The 19,750-nt window shown below is 39.0% G+C and overlaps 1 protein-coding gene across 2 annotated transcripts in view; it reads right to left on the minus strand.

The window, feature by feature from the left end:
- The window catches only part of LOC135202299 (ecdysone-induced protein 75B-like), a 334,911-nt gene extending 315,783 nt beyond the window's left edge, over window positions 1–19,128 (minus strand). For both annotated transcript variants that reach the window (XM_064231623.1, XM_064231620.1), the window contains exon 1: window positions 18,906–19,128. The gene's annotated coding sequence lies outside the window, so the exon portion shown is untranslated. The remainder of the gene's footprint in view (window positions 1–18,905) is intronic.
- Between the last annotated feature and the right edge of the window lie 622 nt (window positions 19,129–19,750).

The raw sequence follows: 19,750 nt of genomic DNA on the forward strand, positions 1-19,750 counted from the left end.
CAGGTGTCGCGTCATCAGTGCTGGTATTATTCCGTAGGCGTAGTTCAATTCCAGGCCGGGGTCGTCTTTGGTTTACAGCAGCTGGTGTTGAATACCAACTACTACCAGCATCAACATTCAATTGGTCTACGTTTTTTCAAGAATACACAAGTCAAAAACGAAACAGAAACACGAAAAATGCGCGATTCTCCGGAGCAAAGAAGGTCTCTGTACAGCATACAATGCTGTAAGAAACTTGAAACTTTCAGCCACAGCTCGGTGGTGGCCTGTGTTGTTGGCACCTGTAGCGTTGCCAGATGCACGATCACGGCTAAACTTAGTCGTAAATCAAATAAAAACTACTGAGGCTTGAGGGCTGCAATTTGGTATGTTTGATGATTGGAGGGTGGCTGATCAACATAGCAATTTGTAGACCGCTAGCGTCACTTGCTTTTAAGATCTGGGGGGGGGGGGGGTGGGGAGGGGAACAGAAAAATAGTTTTGACAGAAAAAAAAATCATCAACCGCCCGCACTTACCACAGCAGACATAAACTAAATGCCAATTTGTACGAGATAAGGACTTTTAGCTATACGACTGAGCACCGTATCTTTAACTTCAGAGAAAAACACGGTAAGCCTACAAACAGTACAGTGCAGATAAGCGCGAGATATGTCAACCATTATCAACTTGAACAAAGGCGAGAAATGACACCAAGCTGCACGACATAAACACGACAGAGTATATATATATATAGACCCATGGTGGTGGTGGTAGTGGTGGTGGCTTGTCAGTTAGAGCGAGACTGTAGCATTTGATATCACGAAACCTTATCAGTCAAGCTATTGAAGCTTAAGACGAGAACAACACCGAGGTTATTGACGCTGGAGTAATTTACAAATGGAAACTAATAAATAAATAAATTTTAAAAGTAGCTTCATGTAAAAAGATGTCTACAAAATTTAATATCTAATATATATAAATATATATATATATATATATACATATATTTCTGTACTATGAGAAAGGGTGGACAACAAGACTGAAGAAAGAAAGCGGGGATGGAAGTACAATAATAAAAGGCTACCAAGATGTAATCAGCTTACTTGGGATAAGCGCAAGTTTTTCCCCCTCTCGCATAAGTTATGAATATTATATTACTAACTTAACGTAAAGTGGTCTTCGTAATTAATACCGATACTTAGTACTACTACTCATACTATATAACAACAAGGATCAAATAAAAACAAAGGACATAAATTAAAAAACGTTCATATTACAATCTCAGTTATAAGAGGAAACAGAAAATAACTGAACAGAGACATGGCCTAAATTCATTACACCAAATATATTAAAACGAGCTAAAATCTACAGTCAAATAGAGCCTTGTTTCGCAAACGAAAATTAAATTAAATATGCTATATTTTATTAGAAATAATTTTTCTGTATTGTTTAACATGCACACTACTTATTCTTTACATTTTCGTTCTAATAAATAAATCATAAGTATCCTATCCTAAAGGTCCTGCATCTTTCACCCTTTTCAGACCTTTTTCCTCCATAGACCTTCCCTACCCCTCACCAACATCATCAGTAACAAAGTAGTTTGTAGGCTAACTCCCTGAGAAAGCAAAAGGTGAGAGCAGCTGAGGGCCCAGGGGAGGCTGCAAATACCCTTCAAGAATGCTTACAGTGCACTACGTGGGGTGCACCGACAGCGCTTAATCCCCTACGGGAACACACGGCAACAGATCGAATCCAATTACAAACGACTGACCTACAGCTGCATTTCCGCGGTTCATACTTGAATATTCAGTGCCGAGACTCGAGTAGATTTTTTTTTTCTTTTTCTTTTAAGTATTAAGCGAGATATGTGCTATGGAAGGACTGGGCACGATTTGACGTGAACGCAAAATAGTACAACATGAAGTGCTTTAAAACTCAAGGGAACATCTGATGATCATTGTACCTGCAAGATGCAGAGCTTTTATACGACGTAACTACCTAGAGATCAGCAAATGTCAGTTACCACCGTGATTTTTACTGTTGAAGAGCATCAGTAGAAAAGCACATTTCGCTGAAATAACACACACACACACATAGGACTGCTTAGCCAACTTTACCTCTCAGGCTACACACGGAAATAAACACCGAAGTCCCCTTGAAATCCACAGCCCACGTACAGAGATACAGTCAATTATTTACATCGCTCCCAATCAGAAATAAAATTCGATCAATGTATCTACTCGACTAAAGAGGAGCGCACCATCCATCATTCAAGTTGGTCTTCCCCCATTCCCATCCCTACGCAACAACCCCCATTATCATATCCCTTCTACCCTTCTAAACCAAAGGCCGCAGGCACCAGGTTCCCCACACCTCCCACCACCACCTCATCCCCCACCCCTATCTCATCTCCATGGGCCAGGGATGGTGGCTTGTTGCCTAGGGAGTCGTGTGGAGGGGGTGCGGTAATGGGGGGGGGGGATGCTCTTGTTTAATACCTTAAAGCTGCACTTCACGTATAAGAGTGCGGTGACTCGCAGTTCTGCTCTCACTCTTTCCCTCTCTCTCTCCGCGCTCTCTCTCTCTCTCTGCTTTGTTCCGTCAGAGTGAGTGAGTGAGGGAGTAAGGGAGGGGGGAGGGAGGCCAGGGGTGATGGTGGTGGTGGCTGTCTCCTAAAACAGGTGGGCGAGACAAAATAGAGGGAAGCTTCGTCATGGCGCCGTGTAGTTATTTGTTATCATTAAGCAAATTGGGTGTTGACGTAGCGATTGGTATGGACTATATGGGTAGAATCTACAGAGAATTTGATTAAATAATTATTTTCTCGCAGTACTGATTACTGCAACATCAGAGGCCGATGGTTTACTTTGGATGGCACCAAAATGATGGTTGATGTTAATGGAAATTATAGAAAGCTAATCTCTTACTTTTTTTTTTTTTTTTTACAAGTAAAACTTTAAAGTTTGCTGAATTGCGGAAGTCCTCCCAAGAATACTGCGCAACTGGAACTTCAACATTTCAAAACAGTTTTAATACTTTACTTACATTTATATCTATTCATGAATTTTTTTTCTTTTTAAATAAGCGATCACCTCTTTCCATATTACTCATTGCCTTCTGTTACTTCTTTCTAACGAACACCATATTTTTTTTGGAAGCTTGAGTTTCAAGTCAATGGCCCCTATGGGACTGCCTCAAATGAACAGCGTTCATGTTCTGAATAATAATAATAATAATAATAATAATAATAATAATAATAATAATAATAATAATAATAATATGTATGCTGGAAACAGACCTTTCAAACAAGTTTTATTAAAAATAATGGCAGAATTCACAGAATTGATTTTATACAATATTCTTTCAATTCTCCTTATGATTTGTCTTCTGGCATGCTGGTATTATCAAACAGCTGTCCAATATTCATCGTGCTGTAAGGTCGTCAACGGAATTTCGGGCTGGTGTTATCAAAGGCAAATTGGTTATCAGGGACAGGCTGGGGTCATCAACGGGTGTACAGGTGCGTTTCGTAGGTCGGGGACAGGCCGTAGTCGTCAGGGGTCTATCCGGTATTCCTTGTTTTTTCTTCTTTCTGGTTTTTAAAGGCGTCTACATGTTTCGGCCACCTCGTTTGGCCATCTTCAGGACGGGATCGCTGATTGCAATGGTCTGTGTCAGATGTTTTCACCCTATTTATTGCATTCGGGTGGTTTGAAGAAATGGGTACCTCACTTTTCCTTGGGCAATACCTGTGACGTAACGAGCGATGTCATCAGGGGGCCCGTTGCTGGTTGGCTGTCCTCTTCGTGGGCGGAGCCTCATCCTTATTGGTGATGGTGAAGGCCCCCTCGAAGGGCGTGCTACCAGGTCGTCCTCAGGGCGAGAGCTTGAGCTTCGATCACCCTCAGGGTTACTAGGGACGTCCTCAGGATGAAAGCTAAAGCTTCTAACACCCTCAGGATCCCACTGGTGCGATGGTCGTTGTGGGGCGTTGTCTGCTGCTCTCCTGACGGCGGTGGGGAGGAGGAAGGTCTCCTGTGTGACGCTCAAACTGGGCTTCTCCTCCCGATGTGCACGCTTCTAAGATTCGCAAAACGACGTAGATCGGGTTCTTGGTCGATAACCTCGAAGTTACCGTCGATGTCGCTGCGGCGGATTCTTTTATTATGTGCAGTCCTTGCATGATTAAATATTGTTCCTTCCTTCGCGTGACAGGAGATCCTCTTGGAGAGGCGCATTGATGTCATCCCGATGTAAGTTCCAAGGCATCCTCGGATTGGGCACGTGTATCTGTAGATGACGTTCGTCCTCTTCAAGGGATCCTGCGACGGGGCGGGGTTATTCTTCATAATACATCTGACACAGACCATTGCAATCAGCATCCCGTCCCGAAGATGGCCAAACGAGGTGGCCGAAACATGTAGACGCCTTTAAAAACCAGAAAAGAAGAAAAAACAAGGAATACCGGATAGACTCCTGACGACTACGGTCTGTTCCCTACCTACGAAACGCACCTGTATAACTGTTGACGACCCCAGCCTGTCCCTGATAACCAGTTTGCCTTTGATAACACCAGCCCGAAATTCCGTTGACGACCTACAGCACGATGAATATTGGACAGCTGTTTTATAATACCAGCGTGCCAGAAAGACAAATCATAAGAATTGAAAGAATATTGTATAAAATCAATTCTATGAATTCTGCCATTATTTTTAATAATAATAATAATAATAATAATAATAATAATAATAATAATAATAATAATAATAATAATAATAATAATAATCCATCAAATGAAAATTACAAACTATGACACAACCCACTGCCCTCAAAATCTCTGGCGTCGATACAGAAGTGTGAAAAATATTGGCAAGAGTCTTTCATTATCTCCTACTATAGATCCCAGTTAGCTGCAATGAAAGTCAGCTTACAAACGAAAGGTTCTACCCTTCATGTTTACACTGTTGGGAAGGCTTAATTTGATTAATAGCGACGACTATCAACGACCGAAGCCTACGGCTAATGAACTCGACATTTTGTACACACGGCGTTGTCAAGCCCGGGGTCAGCGACCTCTCGCGCCGTGGTCAGAACTATGAAAAAGTTAATACTAATAATGTCCCTTTGGACGGGACGTTCTGTCTCAAGCCTTCTCTTCCCATTATTTATGACGGCATGAGTCGGGGTTGGCCATGATTAAATCAAACTGATTTAATCAAGTGATTAAGTCATTGATTTTTTTCATTTTAAAAAATCATTTTTTTTTTATTTGAAAGCAAACAAATTGAAAAATATGGTTTCGAGGTTAATAAAAACTTGAGCACAACTGGGCTGCATCTATTTATTTTGATATAAAAAAATTTGCAAGTACATACTTTATGCCAGAAATGGAAACCTAAAAGATAAATCGATAGTAATTCTGTCATAAAATACATTTTGAGGAAATAAAGGATTGAAAAAACATCTGACAAATAAAAAAAACAAGTAAATAAAAAACCAAATAAATAAAAAAATCAAATAAATCAGGGGTTTTTTATTCTTTATTTTTTTAAATGAATAAAAAAAATCACCAACCCCAGCATGAGTGCAGCAGCAGTATTGCAATCGACATACATCGTTATCAATGTTATAATTCATAATATACTAAATATTTTACATTGTGAATTACCCATCTATAAAATACTCGTTTACAACGAGTCAAATTCGACCAAAACTCTCATTAGAATCATGAGTGAAATTTACATTAATTTACAATAAATACGGGATTTAAATTGAATGTAGCACTTAGGCCAAAGACCAAGTACTGGGACCTATGAGGTCATTCATCGCTGAAACCGAAACTGACAGTAAAAGTTTGAAAGGTGATTGATTGTATGGTGTTTTTGCGTTGCATGGAACCGGTGGTTATTCAGCAACGGGACCAACGGCTTTATGTGACTTCCGAACCACGTCGAGAGTGAACTTCTATCACCAGAAATACACAAATATCATACTTCCATAGAATGCCCGAGAATCGAACTCGCGGCCACCGAGGTGGCAGGTCAAGACCATAACGATCACGCCACTGAAAGGTGTAACGGGAGGATAGCCTCGCAGTGCCACTATGAAATGCGCTGACGTCATTGACAAACTCGCAGAGGATTTTCTAACAACGGTTAAACCAGAAATCTGGTGCATCATCGCGAGATATAAGATATATATACCTATCATACGTATTATGCTCAACTTTCTCACAGAAACACAAACGTCGTTTATGCCTCTACAGAGAGGTCTGACATCGTAGATGATAACACCAAATAATGTTGAATAATCATACTTGTTAAGTACAATGCTGCCCCCACACAGTGAACCACGCACTGGACAACAAATACTTTGTTAAGCTACAACACGCACTCGACAGTCGACTTTTGACGCATCACTTCACTACGTTTTTGGGGTCAATGAATAACTCGCATCTCTTCACTACGTTTTTGGGGTCAATGAATAACTCTCAATGCCCAAAAGGCTGTATCGTTTTCGTACTGTACCGTATTCTCTTACTTTCAACGCGTCACTAGTACTATAGCACTACATGCGACCAGTGTTGCCGTTTTGAGGAATTTGGTCTACTAGCGTGACTTTCTAGTGACATCTGGTAACCCTCCATGGATATTCTGACTACAGCCACGGCGCTGAGGAATAAAATTCCTCACTTTGCCTATTTATGTTTTATTACGGAAATAAGGTTATCAAACATATCCTGCTTATTTTCACAAATGAACTTTATTGAAATCCTTTATTTTTCTTCGTTAAAAATACTTTATGTTAAGCTAGTGACATGTAGTTTTTTTTTTTTTTTTTTTTTTTTTTTTTTTTTTTTTACGTAACGGAAAATAATTCTACACTGGAAAATACGCATTCTAACCATTAAATTTTCCGCATCCTAACCATTAAATCATAAATAACATAAAAAAATCAGAAGAACTTCTTATGGTAACACTGCTAAAAGCCAATGTTGTGAAGAAAAAACGGCATCGCTGCATGCAACCAAACTTTATCTGGTTGAACACGGATACAGAAAGCAACAACAATAACGAGGATTTTTCCGCAATAACTCAAATCATGACGTTAATTAACAAATAAAAAAAAACATTTAAAACTACCACGGTCAATAACAACCATAAAAAATAAACAACCTATTTCTGTAAGTCATGACTTGCATCCACTAACCAAGGTCGTCTCGGGTGTAAGAACCTGGATCTTGAAATGGCAACACAATTACATAATTGCTTCCTGTCATCACACTGGTATCCAAATGCAAGTTTTACGATCCATATCTCAGGCATTCTAAGATAGCGTTGTCAGAACAGAGAACAGAACAGGAAATGAAAAGCGCTTCCCTGGCTTATCTCTATGTTCACCTTCGCGGTTCTAGTACGAACCATGGCGGAAGCTCCTTGGGACGCCGTATGTAGTACTAGCCCCTCGAGGATCACATTATTATACTATATATACGCCCATTTCTATATAGTGTGGTCGACAAATTATATTAATAAACGTTATCTTCGTAGGGTCGTCTACTTGACATTTATATCATATTGTGTTTAGTACTAGCACATCGTACTAGGTGACGCGAACATACCAAGCCACCGTTTTACGATCCATATCTCAGCCATTCTATGAGAGCTTTGTCGAAACAGAGAATGACATTCTTTCACTGCAACTGCATTATATACTACCGGTTGGATAGGTATATGTAGCATATACAAGAAGTTATAGCTTATTGACGTAAATATATCTCCTATCTCCACGAGAAAAACTGTAACATGTATACTGCGTAGCTTCGTACTCAAAATCTATATACCAAGTATAATTACTGTACGATGTACAGGGCAGCTTCGTCTAAATCTATATAGGTAAAAATATTTACTGTAAAATGTACTGGGTAGCTTCGTTTAAACTTATATGCGTCAATATATTTAATTTAACATGTAATACTGCGTAGCTTCGTCCAAATCTGTATACGTAAATATATTTACTGTGACATGTACTGCATAGCTAAAGTGTCCCAATCATATTTAATACAACAAACAGAATAAACGAAAGCATACTCTAGATCCTCTCAATCCAAACTGGGTACGCGAGAGGGCAGCTTTCATTTACATCATGACTTAAAACAGATAATTGGCGTTTAATAGCTCAAGGTGGCAATTATTTGGAAGAGGGATGTCAGCCAAACACAGTTCAGCCTCAAGAGCCTAAGCCTATACAGAGGAGGAAGCGATTCTCATGCGTCCCAAGGGTTAGTTAACCGTTTCCCGTCACTAAGCAGACAAGGCAGGTTTCATGAAGTGTGTGAAATAAGGATGAATGCCCGAGAATCGAACTCGCGGCCACCGAGGCGGAAGGTCGCGACCATACCGATCACGCCACGGAGGTGCTTATGGGAATTAGGCCAAAGGCCGAGCGCTGGGACCCACAAGGCCATGCAGCGCAGAAGTGGAATTTGACAGTAAAAGGTTTGAAAGCTGTTAAAGGAGGAAATTCGCAGTTGCACTATAAATCAATTGTTAGGAGAGGGTGGAAAGGAAGAAATGGAATATGGACGCAGCTACAGTAAATGGAATGAAAAAGGTTGCAGCTAGGGGGAGCCAAAGGGACGTTGAAAGGAACCTTAATGCCTACAGTGCACCGAATGAGGTGCAATGATGGCCCCCAAACCAACGGCGGTTGAGCTAGAAAGGCCATGGGTCGAATCTCAGTGTAGCCTCTGAGAATAGGCTCTGATTTGGCATAAGACCGACGTGATCTAAAACAAAAAAATTTTTCTTTTCTTTTCTTTTAAGTCTGTCCACGTAAACTGTCAAACCATGGCTGATGATTCGTCTTAATCCCTACAGTTCTCCTTGGGCTGGAACATTAACTAATTGATGACAGGAGGTATTAAAACGCAAGAAGAATAGTATTTGGGTAATAGTTGTTTGTTTGTATGGTGTTTTGACGTTGCATGGAACCAGTGGTTATTCAGCAACGGGACCAACGGCTTTGCGTGACTTCCGAACCACATCGAGATTGAACTTCTATCACCAGAAATACACATCCCTCACTCCTCAATAGAATGGCCGAGAATCGAACCCGCGACCACCGAGGTGAGAAGCAAACACCAAACCAACCACGCCACTGAGGCGGTTTACTCCATACTGGTGCTGCTGCTGTTCAGCGAATCTGGTTGCTATATATATACGTACCTCTCCCAGTTTTCCCGTATGTGATTAAATATTTGCATCTGCTTGCATGCATTTATGTGGCATACTACATGATGTGCATGATGAACCACGCTTTACATTACTCTTACTAATACTTAACTTTCTGAACTATTCCCTACCATGGTTAGCTACTACCTAACTGCCCTCGCTCTTTCTTCTTTCACCCATCTTACCTATCAGCTAAAAAACAGCTAAGAAAAAGTTCATACCACAAAAAAAAAAAAAAAAAAAAAAAAAAAAAAAAAAACAAAGCCTAAAAAAATCCACCACAAAAAAAAAAAAAAAAAAAAAAAAAAAAAAAAAGTCATAGCCACCAAAATTAATCCCTCGATTTAAAAAAAATGCAATATCGATTATTATTAAGTGAAATTCCTTAGAAGCATTCCTAGCTACAGACATCATCTACGTACACCTCCCCTAAGGCCAAGACAACATAAACCTTGCAAAACCTTGGCATCTCTTCAGCACCTGTCTAAAGGCATTTTCCTTTAATAATGTTGGTGCGAGTGCACACGCTATATGCAATGCGAAACTGCCATTTATAATGTACTAAACTGAATACAGAACTAAGACCAAAGGCCAAGCACTGGGGCCTATGAAGTCGTTCAGCGGTGAACCGGAAATTGACGATAAAAGTTTGGAAGGTGTAACAGGAGGAAAACCTCAAAGCAGTTGCACTATGAATCAATCGTTAGCAGAGGATGGAAAGTAAGCTGGAATAAAGAGACTATGAAAGGAGGTACAGTAAACGGGACAAAAGTGGTTGCAGCTAGGGGGCCGGAGGCACGCTGTTACTAAGAACCGTAAGTAATGCCTACAGTGTACTGCGAGGGCCATTTATTATGGACAATACCTCCAATTCTCCAAAAAGTCAATGTTTAGCTGTTCAACACGGCAATGCAATATTTTCCATCATACTCGCTGTAATCTCCTGACTGCTCTTTCATTAGGCCGCTATTACTACCTTCTCGCACGCCTTTCACAATATGTCGCACGTAAATGCGACACGATGTCGCACCTACATGCGGCTAGCAGTCGACTATTATCTCAAATGTACCTTTTCACCTTGTTTCACACTATGTCGGTCCGGCATCGCATTGCAGCCGACAGGCCCCACTGGCCATGTCCGGTGCTGCACCCAGACGCGATTGCAGTTGGCCATTGCGTTCAATACGTGTCTTCACACTATGCGATTTTTTCCTGCATATACATGCGGCAGCAGTAGATCTCCACTGCTGCTGGTGATCGGGTGCATTGGGAATTGAAAACATTTGAGGGATATAAATAGTGTTATTCCCGTTGCTGAATAACCACTGGTTCCATGCATCGAAAAAAAAATATACAATAATAATAATAACAACAAAAGTGTTATTGGTAAATATGAAAGAACTACAGGTATGGATGGATTAAGTATAAACTACTGAGAAATGATTTACTAAATGATTTGCTTGTTTTTTCATTTAGGTTACATATACCTTTTGATACTAAAATTATTAGAAGGTTGTTGGCAAATTATTGATATAAAAGAGGCTAAAAGCTTATGATTTCCATAAATATGATTTTTTAAGGAGTTTTTATAGTTAACACTTACGTTTTATTTACATTAATTAATGAAACAGAGAGATGCATTTTTTTTTATACCAAAGTAAAGGATTTTAGTTTTTGATATAGATATATCAGTTTATACTTTTGATAAATAGAGATGTTTCAGTTAACACTTGTTGTTTTCATTTCTCCTTTTTAATTTCTATATGGAAAAGCAAATTTACAAGGAAAGGTGCATATTATTTCCCCTCACCTGATGGTAACTGCCAGTTGTTGTGCTGGCGAAATAGCATCTCTGAATGTCGCATTTTCTTTTAGCAACTGGTCATGTAGACGTGTCATGGTAATTGCTTCATAGCAAAGAATTACGAGTTAAAGGAAAGGAAAACGCATCTTCGAGAAGTTCTGCAGCACGGAGACTTTCGCGTGTGTGTTGGAGGTGCCTGTTCTCATGATGGTTCTAGAATCGGCAGGAGGGTTGTGGAATTTGACAGGCGCCGACGTGACGTGAGGAACGCCGCGATTTCTGATGTAATACTTCGTCCAGATCCTTCTAAGAAGTTCCGGTAATCTCGGGAGCCTGTGACATTCGCTGGAATGCCTTATAAATACAACTGACGAAGTAGGAGAGATCAGAGAGTGAGAGAGATCATCATCAGAGAGAGCTCAGCAGCAGAGATCAGAGACCATCCGAGAGAGATAAGAGAAGAAGGAACTGACGAAGGATCAGAGAGAAAAAGGCACTCGAGAACTTAATCGGGATCTGGTCAAGTCGTCGTCAGGGGTGGACAACCGAGTTATTTCGACGTTGAGCAAGACTTCAGAGAAGAAACGTTCTGCGAGAGGTTTTGAGAAGTTCCTGCCCTTAGAGTATCAAGACTAGACATTATTTTCTGCAATACGGAGTCAAGAAGTCGTCTGCAATTGCAGTTCTCCTTTTGTGAAGCCATCGCTTCGAGTCGCAAAACTGGCCGGCAAGTAGTTTCATTACCCCACCGTTTCCCTAGTTCATGCAGTGTAAGATTTTACCTTTTTTTATGTAAATAGGAGATACCATTCTGCATTTATCTTTGCTAGTAAGCTTGTAAATAAACCTTTGTTCTGTTAGTTTATCTTTCTATATTCGTATCCCCAGTTTCAACTGTTGGTGTTGAAATCTTTTTGTTTATTTTCATATCGAACCTGAAGCACAGACCTCTCACGGGTCGTAACAAGACGTGACAAGAGTTCCTCAAAGGTTGTTTTAGACATTCCGAAGTAATTGAAAAATTTATCATCATCTCTTCAGCTCCTCGAAAAGTGTGGCAAATGCACCATACAAGTGCCTTTGTGTATTCATAGGGTGTACCTATCCAGTGAATTCTAGATTTTCTCTTCTTTTTTCTCAAATGATATAAATAAAGACAATAATTTTCTCTTCCTGTCCATCTAGTCACCACTACAGGCTGAGAGCAGACTGGAAGCACTTGTCAAAAATTGGGTCACTTTGTGCGGCAGTCGGACAAATGTACGCTTTGCTCAATTTTGTGTCGCATTTAGGTCCGGCACTGCAATCGTATCTTGGTGCGACAAGAATCGCATAGTGTTAGTTCCTCGTTGGACGAATGGTTTTCGCGAAGTTCGATTCATGGCTCGGCCAACGCGGAATCAGAGGAATTTATTTCTGGAGATAGAAATTCATTTCCCGACATAATGTGGTTCGGATCCCACAATAAGCTGTATAGGTCCCGTTGCTAGGTGACCAATTGGTTCCTAGCCCCGTGAAAATATCTGATCCGTCGGGCCAGCCCTAGGAGAGCTGTTAATCAGCTCAATGGTCTGGTTAAACTAAGATATACTTAACTTTTTTTCTCTCTCTCTCGCATGCTTTGATCAAGAACGGAATCGGGAATGAGCACAGTTTGACAGTCGGAACACGACTTTTTCCCCACGTCATACACCGGTATACCACATTATATAATCAACAATCACAATATTGATGATAGTGACGATGCTACTATTATTGATGTTATTTTTACTGTGTGGATATTGCAGATATTGATTTTTTTTTATATCTCATGTACCTAGATTGGGTGTATGTTATTGTCTCTGTATATTGAGCTGAAATGAAATTTATTATTATTATTATTATTATTATTATTATTAAAGACGTAGTGCTCCAACAGGAAATGAAATCATCCCGATAACACAATTATAATAATAAAATCAATGGCAGCAGCAACGCAATAGTTCCTATTTGAAGACATTTAGAAGAGAGGTATGAAAAAATAATGATCTACCCCCAGCTGTTAACTGCAAGCATTGTAGTACCTGGTATATACTTAGCTTCAGGTGGAAGTCGTCCGAAAATTAACACTTGTTTTAATATCAAAATGACTCGATATTCCATAAGTTTCGCCAATTTCCACAGGTAGGTATTTGTATCAGCACTTCCAAGTGGGATTTGTTGGAGGATGGGAATGCATTATTTTGATTATGAATGTTGGTTGTGCATGGTAGCTGACTTGTTCAAGGAGAGGAAGGGGTACCGTCATCAGGGCACCTCACGGGGTACACTGTAGACATGACTAAAGGATATTTACAACGTTCCTTTTACTGTGCCTCCAGTCATATTATCTTTCTTCCATCTTGCTATCCACCATCTCCTAACAATTATTTCATAGTGCAACTAATTTGAGGTTTTCCTCCTGTAACATCTTTCAAACCTACCTGCTCTCAACTTCCTGTCCAGCTCTGAATGAACTCATAGGTCCCAGTGCTTGGCCTTTGGCCTAAACTCTATATTCCAGGAAGCTAGATGATTTTGGGGCACTGAAAGTGAGCAAGAGTGGGGGAATAAAGAGTCATTGCGTTCACAGTAGTAGCTGAGAACAGTAAGAATATAAAATTTAGGCCAATGGCCAGCGCTGGGACCTAGGAGGTCATTCAGCGCTGAAATGAAAATTGACATTTAAAAAAAAAAAAAAATTTGAAAGGTGTAACAGGACGAAAACCTCAAAGCAGTTGCTCTGTGAATCAATTGTTAGGAGAGGCTGGAAATGAAAGAACACGAGAGAGAGAGAGAGAGAGAGAGAGAGAGAGAGAGAGAGAGAGAGAGAGAGAGAGAGAGAGATTCATATGGAATTCTTCGTTGGAGATAATGGTTCCTAGGAAAAGTGTACCTGAGTACACTATGGGAAGGCAAATTGATGGACGTATTACATGATTATCATTTAGTTGAAAGAAACATAAATCGAATATTTCCTAGAAAGTGGTCGCCCAAGGGTTTTTGATTACGGGTGTTTAGTACATGTCCCTTGAGGACAGCCTTCAAAGCATGAACAAAAGACTGTAAATATCTTTAAAACAAAAGGATTAATGACACCCCAAGAAGAAATATCCAAGTCCTCCCGATAAATAAAAGAACAAAGGTATCCTTAAAGATAATGATCCCCAACGAAATGTCAAGTCCTAGATAATAAAAGACTAAATGACTAAGTATGCCTTGAAGGATAATGATCCCCAAGAAATATCAAGTCCTAAGATAATAAAAGACAAAGTATTCCTTAAAGATAATGACCACCCAAGAAATATCCAAGTCCTACATAATAAAAGACTAAGTATCCTAAAGATAAATGACATCCCAAGAATAATATCAAAAAAAAAAAAAGGTCCTACATAATAAAAGACCTAAGTATCCTAAAGATTAATTGACACCCACGAAATATCAAGGTCCTACATAAGAAAAGACAAAGTTATCCATACAAAGCATAATGATCCCCAAGAAAATATCAAGTCCTAGATTAATTAAAAGGACTAAGTATCCATAAAAGACAATGATGCCTCAAGGAAATATCAAGTCATAGATAATAACAGGACTAAGTATCCTAAAGATAATGGATCGCCAAGAAATATTCAAGTCCTAGGACCAATAAAAGACTAGTATCCTGAATGATGATGATCCCAAGAAATGTCAAGTCCTAGATAATAAAAGACAAAAATCCTAAAGATAATGACACCCAAGAAATATCAAGTCCTAGATAATAAAAGACTAAGTATCCTAAAGATAATGCACCCAAGAAATATCAAGTCCTACATAATAAAAGACTAAGTATCCTAAAGATAATGACACCCAAGAAATATCAAGTCCTACATAATAAAAGACTAAGTATCCTAAAGATAATGACACCCAAGAAATATCAAGTCCTACATAATAAAAGACTAAGTATCCTAAAGATAATGACACCCAAGAAATATCAAGTCCTACATAATAAAAGACTAAGTATCCTAAAGATAATGACACCCAAGAAATATCAAGTCCTACATAATAAAAGACAAAGTATCCTAAAGATAATGACACCCAAGAAATACATCAAGTCCTACATAATAAAAAAATGACAAAGTATCCTCAAAAGATAATGGATCCTCAACGAAAATATCAAGTCCTCGAGATAAAAAAGACTAAGTATCCTTAAGATAATGGAATCAGCCAGAAATATACAAGTCCTAGACAATAAAAGACTAAGTATCCCTGAAGATGATGATCCCCAAGACAAATGTCAAGTCCATAGATAATAAAAGACAAAGTATCCTTAAGAAATAATAACCCCCCAAGAAATAAATTCAAGTCCTTAGAATAACAAAAGACAAAGTATCCTAAAGAATAATGATCCCCAAGAAATATCAAAGTTCCTAGATAATAAAACACAAAGGTATCCTAAAGCTTAAATGATCCCCAAGAAATGGTCAAGTCCTTAGGGATAATAAAAGAACAACAAAGCATCCTAAAGATAATGATCCCCAAGAAATATCAAGTCCTACATAATAAAAGACCAAAGGCATCCTAAAGATAATGAACACCCCAAGGAAATGTCCAAGTCCTAGATAACTAAAAGACAAAGTATCCTAAAGATAATGATCCCCGAAGAAAATGTCAAGTCCTAGAATAATAAAAGACTAAGATATCCTTAAGATAAAGGATCGCCAAGAAATCAATCAAAAGTCCGAGGACAATAATAAAAGACAAAGTATCCTAAAGATAATGATCCCCAAGAAATATCAACTCCTAGATAATAAAAGACAAAGTATCCTTAAGATAATAACCCCCCAAGAAATATCAAGTCCTAGATAATAAAAGAAAAAGTATCCTAAAGATAATGATCCCCAAGAAATATCAAGTCCTAGATAATAAAAGACAAAGTATCCTAAAGATAATGATCCCCAAGAAATGTCAAGTCCTAGATAATAAAAGACAAAGCATCCTAAAGATAATGATCCCCAAGAAATATCAAGTCCTAGATAATAAAAGACAAAGCATCCTAAAGATAATGATCCCCAAGAAATGTCAAGTCCTAGATAATAAAAGACAAAGTATCCTAAAGATAATGATCCCAAGAAATGTCAAGTCCTAGATAATAAAAGACTAAGTATCCTTAAGATAAGGATCGCCAAGAAATATCAAGTCCTAGACAATAAAAGACTAAGTATCCTAAGATAAGGATCGCCCAAGAAATATCAAGTCCTAGATAATAAAAGACTAGGTATCCTGAAGAAAATAAGCCCCAAGAAATATTATTCCTACATGACCACCAAAAACTCTTCGGGGTCACTATCTAGGTGAGATCCAATAATTCAGATGGAATTCCAAGATGGAGAGAGAGGAGTGACCACATGGTCTCTGTAATGGTAATTAAAAGTCAAAAATGAGAGTTAGACGTGATGGACGCAAGGAGAAGGAGAAATTGGATGGTAACTGAGCTTGGGTTAAAGAAACCGAGGTTTAATAAAAAAAAAAAAGTGTCAAACTCCTTAATAAAGGATGAAGAAAATACAAGGTTAGTGAAGGAAAAAAAAAAAGGGAGGTTACTTGAGGTGTGGTTTGCAAGACAATAAGAACCATCTCAATGCTTCCGACAAGGCTGCCATTAGGAGAAAGCCAAAGGCCCTGTGCAACAAACTTCCACTGAAAAGGAAAATAGGAAATATCTAGAGACCAATGAGGAGAGAGTATGTAACTAGTGAAGTATCAGTATAAGATAATAAAACACACACTCTTTTTATAAGGATATATGATATTTATATATATATATAGATATAGTATATATATATATATATGATATATATATTATATATATATATGTATATATTATATATATATATATATATATATATATATATATATATATGAGGTAAGATACACAATAAAATACATGTAACAAAATAACAAAACATAGTTCATTAAAATATATAAATGTACAAAATATAATTCCGTGCAACTGCTTTTGACTTGTTCATCCTAATACACACACACACACCACACACACACACACGAAGCTTATAGCTTTCATCAACTACTGTGGATTTGTTCATTAGGATGAACAAGTCAACGGCAGTTGCACGAAATTATAGGCTTTGTACATGTATATAGATATTTTAATAAACTATGCTTTGTTACATGTATTTTATTGTTTGGCAACATGCATTTCATTGTGGATCTAACCTCACACTTTCTGAGAACGACGACATAGTACTTTCATACATACATAATTATATATATAGATATATATATAATTATTATATATATATATAGATATATATATATATATATACAAAACGTCAGTAAATAAATAAAACTCGTATGCGATCAAGCAATATTGCAAACCCAATACTAATGACGTCTAAGGGTACAATTGCTATGGCGTAGCCCAGGGCTTCACTTCTTTACTTCCAGCACACAATCCGGTTATGAAAAGTCCCTTGCAACTGACCACATAACTAACCTCATAATAAATCAAAACTAACCAAAACGCAAAATGCAGCGTAGTTACATAACCCCTGCTGAGCAGTTTAATATCGCGATTTACTATGTTAATTTAATGTGATGTTTACAAATTAATAGCCTCTGACACGCAAGCAGTTGAGAAATAATTGCCTGCACAATGATATTAGTAACATATTTCTTGGTTTTCCAGGTGATGCTATCGGCAATCCTCTAGAAAAGCCTTTTTTTTCTTTTTTCATGAATGAGGGAACGAGGAGAGATGCAGAAGCCACGGGGGGCGGGTGGCAGGAGAGAGCAAGCTTGACAGGGGGAGGGGGGGAAGGGCGGATTGAGTCCGAGTTATGTAACATACGCCTGCACCGTAAAGCATACATTCCATTACTGCCGAATGCAACTTACTTATCGAGACTTGACTCACTCGTTCACCGTTCCATGTCCTACAATGATCAGGAAATGGCCTTGGCTTGCGTGCAATTAGAGAAAGGTGGCGTCTACTGACGAGAATTCTTTGAAAGGCATCTAAAGCAACCATGCTACCAGAGATTACTTTCTAACAAAAACAAAGGCACTTTCTAGGATGCACAAGGGTTTAAAATACCAGCATGTGGCTTTATGGGGCTTTACTGCTTTGAAGAAAAGTGCACAATTAAGGAAAAAAAAAACGCTACTTACGATCTACTTTTATAAATGGATTATGCCGTGTAGTACTGTACCCATGTACCACGGACTGAAGTTGAAACCTGTGGCGACTACTGGCATCTCGTTCGCACATGCACAGCTGGTGAAGCAACTCTTAATCCTATCTAAGCACTCTGCGATCCTACGTTAAAAAGGAATAAGTAACTCCCTGACATTCACTCAAATCGTCATACGTGCCCAGAGCTGAAGTGAATAATAGTACTAAGATTCAGGAACAAGGTGGCAGAAACAAATCTTTTGTGTGTCACTTCTCCATCGGCCGTTGCTATGGGAGCTATAAAATACGACATGTTTTTTCTCCTTTCGTAAGAGGGCGGAGGGGGGAGGGAGTGAAACGCTATAAAACACTCTGCCAAGACTTACGCCCTAGACCTCAAGCAAGGGGCTTTACACGGCACACTTCCAGCTTTACTTGCAACTGCAGTTTAGAAGTCACCAGGTCGCAGCTATAAAGCACACTTTGCCCTACCTCGCAAGTACTAAATGCACTCATGTCCATAATCAGCGTCCTTGCACTTCTCAATCCCACTGAGACAATAAATCGATGGCATCGTGCCTTCTCTAGCATGAATATCAATGATGAGTGAACTAAGAATCACCAGAATATACAGGGATTTAGACGTGCACCAAGGGTGGTGTAATAATACTCATGTTGTTGCCATTCCTACTCACCGTGCGTCGTCTGCTGGCACAGTCGTATTTACTTTAACGGCGTCCGAAGTAGTTGCTCCTTCGAGTATCACTCGACTTCGAGATGGTGCATGTAACAGTAATCCTGCGTATGAACATCTACATGAAGTACTTTATGAGAGAGGGGAAAAGAAAACATCCACGAGAATGACAAGGACACTGAGAGGCCACGTCGGATATCCAGTCACTTCACACGCCAGAGGTTAACTGACGAGATAAGGTTGTGTTGTTCAGCCGTTGCTGTTGCAGACATGCCAACTCGTTGGCGCGAAAACGCGCTACTTCTCGCTAGATTCGCTAAACCGCTAACCACGACACAGAGAGCGTCTGTCTATCGCATGCAAGTTTGCAAACGTTTATAAAAGATCTTAATAAATATATTAGCACATTTTCCTTATATATATCCTGTAGAAACAAAAATTATCTAGGCCATTTTCGACTGAATACTCACTTCATTTGCTATTTTCCCTTCACTTTCGTAACCTTACTACTCTTAACTTTTTATTATCAAAAAAACACAGCATCTTGTTCTTCTCGCACCCGACGGCTAACCAGTTTATTTCCTTACTGCCAGCGGGGAAGTATCCTTCAACGGTGATTGCATAATTTGCATTTCAAGTTTGCTTCTACAAACGTCTTATCCAAGCCCCCGGAGGACTGGCGCGATTCGGACTTCTCGTTTGGCTACAGTTTGACTTTTCCTGTAAAGAGGGTATTTGCTTCATCATGGCACTCCTGTTCTGGCTCAAAAACAGTGAGGTAGATTATTATCACGGCAAGTCAACCAATATTAATTGTTGTTTCTCATTTCGAACTGATCCCAAAAT

The sequence above is a fragment of the Macrobrachium nipponense genome, chromosome 30 (assembly GCF_015104395.2).
Source record: "Macrobrachium nipponense isolate FS-2020 chromosome 30, ASM1510439v2, whole genome shotgun sequence".
Taxonomy (NCBI): domain Eukaryota; kingdom Metazoa; phylum Arthropoda; class Malacostraca; order Decapoda; family Palaemonidae; genus Macrobrachium; species Macrobrachium nipponense.